Source organism: Hipposideros armiger, unplaced genomic scaffold (assembly GCF_001890085.2).
Source record: "Hipposideros armiger isolate ML-2016 unplaced genomic scaffold, ASM189008v1 scaffold_253, whole genome shotgun sequence".
Taxonomy (NCBI): Eukaryota; Metazoa; Chordata; class Mammalia; order Chiroptera; family Hipposideridae; genus Hipposideros; species Hipposideros armiger.
This window is the reverse complement of record NW_017731603.1, coordinates 579,110-585,047: the sequence shown is the minus strand read 5'-3', so window position 1 is coordinate 585,047 and position 5,938 is coordinate 579,110. Positions and strand designations below refer to the sequence as shown.

At 49.7% G+C, this 5,938-nt stretch overlaps 1 long non-coding RNA gene across 1 annotated transcript in view; it reads right to left on the bottom strand.

Moving 5' to 3' along the window:
- Positions 1–4,120: 4,120 nt before the first annotated feature.
- LOC109390047 (uncharacterized) overlaps positions 4,121–5,938 on the bottom strand; it is an 11,844-nt gene continuing 10,026 nt past the window's right edge. The window contains exon 3 of the long non-coding RNA XR_002125493.1: positions 4,121–4,380. This is a non-coding gene — a long non-coding RNA (uncharacterized LOC109390047). The remainder of the gene's footprint in view (positions 4,381–5,938) is intronic.

Sequence of the window (5,938 nt, the reverse complement as noted above, 5' to 3'; positions counted from 1 at the left end):
GAACCCTTTCCCTACTTAGATGAGGTACCTAGAAGAGTCAAATTCATAGAGACAGAAAGTCGAACGGTGGTAATGAGGTACTGCGGTGGGGGGGGGGGGAGAATGGGGAATTCTTGTTTAATGGATAGAGTTTCAGGATGGGATGATGAAAAAGCTCTGGAAATGGTTGCACAACAACGTGAATGTACTTTTAAAATGGTTAAATAAGGTTAATTTTATGTTCTGGATATTTTATCACACAAAAAAAGTTTCCTTTAAACTTCTAAGAAAAGGGTGTCTGAGCTCCAACGCTGGCCCTGCAGTTCCCTGGATTCGCCCCGCCCACTGCAGCCTGTCTGATTCTGTCCCCACTGGCACCCATCTGAAACCTGCCTCCAGTGCACCGTGGTGCCAGTGCTTGCTGGCCCTTCTGACATGACTTCAAGTGGCTGGGAAGTCTGTAAAAGATGCTAGGTCCCTTTGGGGCCCATTAGGGAGACATCATCATTCCGGAATTTACCAAAAAGGCCACCTTCTGACTCACACTTCAGAAGGGGATGGATGACATTGGTTTTGTCCAATCAGGGATCAGCCTTGAGTGTCTGCTAACTATTGCTCACATTCAGCTTAGATGTCACCAACACCCAGGACAAAGGCTCAGGGACAGCACCATGGCTGAGCACCAACTATGTGCCAAGTGTCATGGCTGGAATCCTTACCATTGCCCCAGCAGGGCAATATTATTGGACCCATTTTCCTGACCAGTAAACTGGAGGCTCAGAGAGGATCTCACAGCCAGAAACGGGGCGGGGAGGGGGGTGGGGCCAGGTTAGAAGTTAGAGCTCTACTTGGCTCCAAATCCTGCTGTGGACCTTCCAGCATCATGACTAGCCTGGGGATAAACAGGCCCTGGGAGCTTGGTGGCAGTGCAGTCCTTTCTCAGGGATAAGAGCAGGCTGAAAGAGAGGGCAAAGTCCACTTTGCGAAGCCTATCAAAATAGAAGTCCCAGCTCCCTCCATACCCTGCAGGGGTTGGCCACCCAGAAGTCTGTTTGGTTGAACAGACTTCTGGCTGGAGGGACTTCTGAGATCTCCCACAGAATATAGCTCTCCTCCCATCTTTGCTTGTCTCCCCATCCACTGCTAGGGTCACCCTGACCCTCCCCAGAAAGTGAAGTCTTGAAAAGGGAGAAAGTGTGAAAGTGTGTGTGTCTGTGAGTATGCAGAGATGGGGGTGGGCAATCTTGAACGGAGGAGAAGCTGATGGCTCAGAACAGGGCTGAGAGGGGTGGGGCGGGCGGAAGTAGGGGTAGGGGCCTAGTGATACCAAGTGTGAGGAGCCCTGGAATGGGAATCAGAGTCCTGAGTTCGAATACTACCTCAGCCTCCACCATGCAACCTGGGGTAGGTCCCTTCCCCTCTCTGTGCCTCTGTCACCTTACCTGTACAAGGGTGGGGTTGGAGTTCATGACTGCTAAAGGTTCATCCACCGATTACACCAATATTAACTGAGCCTTTGCTCCAGCCACCAGCCACGCTGTGGGAACACGGGAGACAGACCCGTCTCTTGCCCTCTTGGAGTTGAGTCTAGTAGGGAAGACAGGCACTGATGAGCAGTCACAAACACACTGTGTGCTGTGCGGGAGAAAACTGGGGGCTACAGAGATCCAACCCTGCCTTGAGGATCGGGCACAAAGAACAAAGAATCAGCTCAGAAAACAACCTGCTTTCTGCCTAGTTTTGCCTTGGAACCCCAAGGGGCTCCCCCAAGTGCTCCAGGTGCCATCGCCTGTGGTCAGTACATCAGGGCACAGGGATGCCAGACGGGGACTCCCTGCTTTCCTGATGGGCCTGGGATAGGCAAAAACTGTCATTCTCTGAATCCAAAACTTCTTAGAGCCAACCAGAAAGGACTGAGAAGGGCCTAGGGCAGGAGACCTCAGGCAGGGCTCTTCCTGAGGTCCCTCCAGGAGGGAAAAGCAGAACTGATGTGATGTGAGCAGCGAAGAAGCGGGTCCTGCTGGCACTGTGGGTCTCAGCCTTGGCTGCATGCTGGAAAAACTCCGGATGCCTGAGTCTAACCCCTAGATCCAGCTGTCATTGGCCTGGGGCGCGGCCTGGGCAGACGATTCTATGTATTGAGAACCAGGGACCTGGCAGAAGGCTGGGTCTGCTCAGAGGCCAAGGAGGGTGATTCATGGAGGCCAAATAGGTCAGAGGGCGGCCAACTCTGTCCAAGGAACAAATAGGCTATGTTCCAGACAGCATGGGGACTTGGGTCCCCAGAAAGGCCTGCTTGGTAGTGAAGCAGGGATTAATCACCCCCACCCCTGCCCTCTGCAGTCCTGCCGCCACCTAGGATTGCCAGGTGAAACATAGGATGCCCAGTTAAATTTAAATTTCAAATTTAAATTTAGTTGGGCATTCTGTTGTTTTTCTTTCTTTCTTTTCTTTTTCTTCTTTGTTTCTGCTAAATCTGGCAACCCCACCCCACCCCACCTCTGAGCTGGGAGTCAAGAGCCCCAGTTTCGGGGCCCAGCTCGGATTCTACCATGCCCCTCCCCAAGCCTCGGTCTCCTTGAGAGTCGTATATAATATCCCTCCCAGCTCAGGGGCCAGGCTGACTGTTTCCAGGGCAGTGAGTGTGACTCACAGGTCCCTGGAAAGGCATTGAGCTGTCTATGAAGGGAGGCAGGGCCTTTCTCTCTAAGACATCAGCATTTCCTTCCTGCAGTTTGATCCAAATGAAGGGTTTTCAAGAGCCTTCTCGCCCTGGGGATGCTGATGAAATGAGACAAGCTGAGAGCAGAACCTGGGTCGCGGTGATCTCCAGGGGGTGTGATTCTCTCTCGCCTCCTGTTGTCTTCCTTCCTCTTCCCTCCTCCTCCCCTCACTCGCTGACATCCTCCTGCATCCAGATGCCAACTCTCCTTCCTTACCAAGCAGAAAGAATTTGCTCAGCATTGAGCAGGTAGCTGTTGTGGGCCTACTATGTGCCAGGCACAGGCGCTAAGCACTGAAGATAAAATGGTGACCCAGTCCCTGTCCACACGGAGCTTCTAGTCTGGGGATGGGGTGGGGCTTGGGCAAACCCAACCGCTTAAATGAATACGTCATGGCAAACCTTGACAAGTGTCCTGGAGGGAAAGAATAGAGTGCTTGGAGAGCGCACCAGTAACAGGGAACCTGACCTTCCTTGAGGAAGTACCCTGGGAACTGATATTTACAGAGTGGAGGAGGGGGAGGGCTATCTCAGCAGAGGGAACAGTACAGGCAAAGGACATCTCTGAGGAAGAGCATGACTGGTGTGGCGGCCGCGCGGCTGGAGGATAGATGGCAGAGCCAAGAGAGGCCCGAGAGGGGGATGGAGACGTTGGCACAGCCAGACATGCTGGGTGGTAGAGCCCATGAGCGGAATCTGAGTCTAAAGCCTGTCCTATGGCCCAGTAATTTCTCTCCTATATATCTACTTGTATTAGTTTCCTATTGCTGCTATAACAAATCGCCACAAACTTGGTAGCTTCAAACAAAACCAACCTATCTTATAGTTCTGAAAATCAAAAGTCCAAAATGGGTCTCTTTGGGCTAAAATCAAGGTGCCAGTAAGCCTGTGTTCCTTCTGGAGGCTCTAAGGGGTGACCTGTTTCCTTGTCTTTTCCAACTCCTAGAGGCCGCCCCCATTCCTCAGCTCATCTTCAAAGCCAGCAACCACAGGCCGGGTCTTTCTCACGTCGCCATCTCTCTGGTTCTCTCACTCGGCTTCTCTCTTCTACTTATAAGGACCCTTGCGATTACATTGCACGCACCCAGATGATCCAGAACAATCTCCCCATCTCAAGGTCAGCTGCTTAGCAACCTTAATTTCATCTGCCACCTTAATTCCCCTTTGCCATGTAATCTAACATATTCACAGGTTCTAGGGATTAGGACATGATGCCACTGGTGGACCGTTATTCTGCCTACCACACAACCCAAGATTTGTACAAGAATGTTCATAGCAACCTTATTCATTACAGCCCCAAACTGGGAAAAGCCACAGATCCATCAATAGCAGACTAGACAAACAAATCATAGTATATTCCTTTAATGAAATGTTACATAGCAATAAAAAAGAATGAATTAATGATACGCACAATAACATGGCTGAATCTTATAGACATAATGTCGAGCAAAAGAAGCTAGACACAGAAGTGTACATACTATATGATCCCATTTGTAGGAAGTTCAGGAACAAACAAAACTAATCAATGCCAGAGAAGTACAAGTGATGATCACTCCTGGGGGGTGGGTATTGGCTGCGAAGGGTACAAAGAACTGGAAATGTTCTGTATCTTCATCTGGGTGTGGTCACAGGGATAGCCATGTGTAGAAATTCATCAAGCTGTACACTTCACTGTGTATCTAAAAAAAACCTGTGTCTGTATTTTAAGAGTGATAAGAAACTAACAAGGTTTTAAGCAGTGACATGACATAATCTGATGCTCATTTACAAAAGGTCACTCTATCTGCTGGGTGGAAAATAGATGAGAAGTGGGAGCAGTTAGGAGGCTGTTGCAGTTGCCCTGAAGAGACACAAAGGTGCCCTGGACTTGGGTGGTACTGGCGGAAATGGACAGAAGTGGGTAGTTTCAAAAATATTTAGGAGGAAGAATCAAGAGGCTATGATTTAGGACAGGATGGATGGATGGGTGGNATCTTAGCTGTAGAGGGCAGTGTCACTGGCCCTCATATGTGGGATCCGAACCGGGGCCCTCTGGCGTTCCAAGCCAGCTCTTAACCATCGCGCCACTCAGCCAGCCCCTCAGTTTATTTTTTAACATGGGTAATATACCCCAAAGAATTGAAAGCAGGGACTTGTGTAGATATTTGTGCATCCTTCTTCTCCTTCTTCTCCTTCTTCTTCTTCTTCCTGTCCCTCTTCCTCTTCTTCTTTCCCCCGCTCTTCCTCCTTTTTCTTATCATCATCATCATCATCATCATCATCACCAAAGATAGAAAAAACCAAATGCCCACTGATGGGTGAAATGTGGTTTTACATACAATGGAATAGTATTCAGCCTTAAAAAGGAATGAAATTCGGACACATGCAAAAACATGAATGACCTTGAAGACATTATGCTAAGTGAAACAAGCCAGACACAAAAGGACAAATATTGTATGATTCCACAGTGGGGGATGTAGAAAATTTCCTCTACCCTTCTAGGTTCTTACAGCCGGTCTAATAGTTAAACCCACATGAGACAGACTAATAAGAGAAAATAACCAAATTTAATTACATATGTACATATGGGAACCCCACCAGAGACCCCCACCTACACGAGAAGTTCCTAGACAGAAAGCGAAGAGCGGGTATTTATGGCATTTTGAGCTAAGGATGAGGTAAGGTGCCTGGGACCTCATGGGGGAGAAGGTGATTGCAGGGTGATAAGAAGAGCAGATGTTCAGTAATTAGAAGTTTGCCCTGCCTTATAGAGAGCTCATAAAAAGTTATTTCTGGGGCCGGCTGAGTGGCTCAGCTGGTTAAGAGCTCGCTTGGGAGTGCCAGCTCTGAGCATCAGGGCCGCGGTTCGGATCCCACATTGAGGGCCAGTGACGCTGCGCCCTCTACAGCTAAGATGATGAACAACAGCTCAACCTGGAGCTGGGCTGCTGTGAGTCGCTGGCAACGGCATAGGCTGCAGCCTCTGCTGCAATGGGCTGCCATGAGCTACCATGAGTGGCTGGCAGCCAGCGAGAGCATCTGGCAGCCAGTGTGAGCTGCCAAGAGACGCAGTGAGCGGCCGTCCAGAGACCGGCAACCGATCTGCCTCAGCCGGGAAAAGCACAATGATATACCAACATGGGCCAGTGAAGCGATGTCCGCCACAACTAGACTGAAGAACAAAACGACAGCAACTTGTCTGTTCCCCTTCCCCCAATTCCCTAGCACTGTTCCCCTCCCCCAATTCCCCAATAAAAT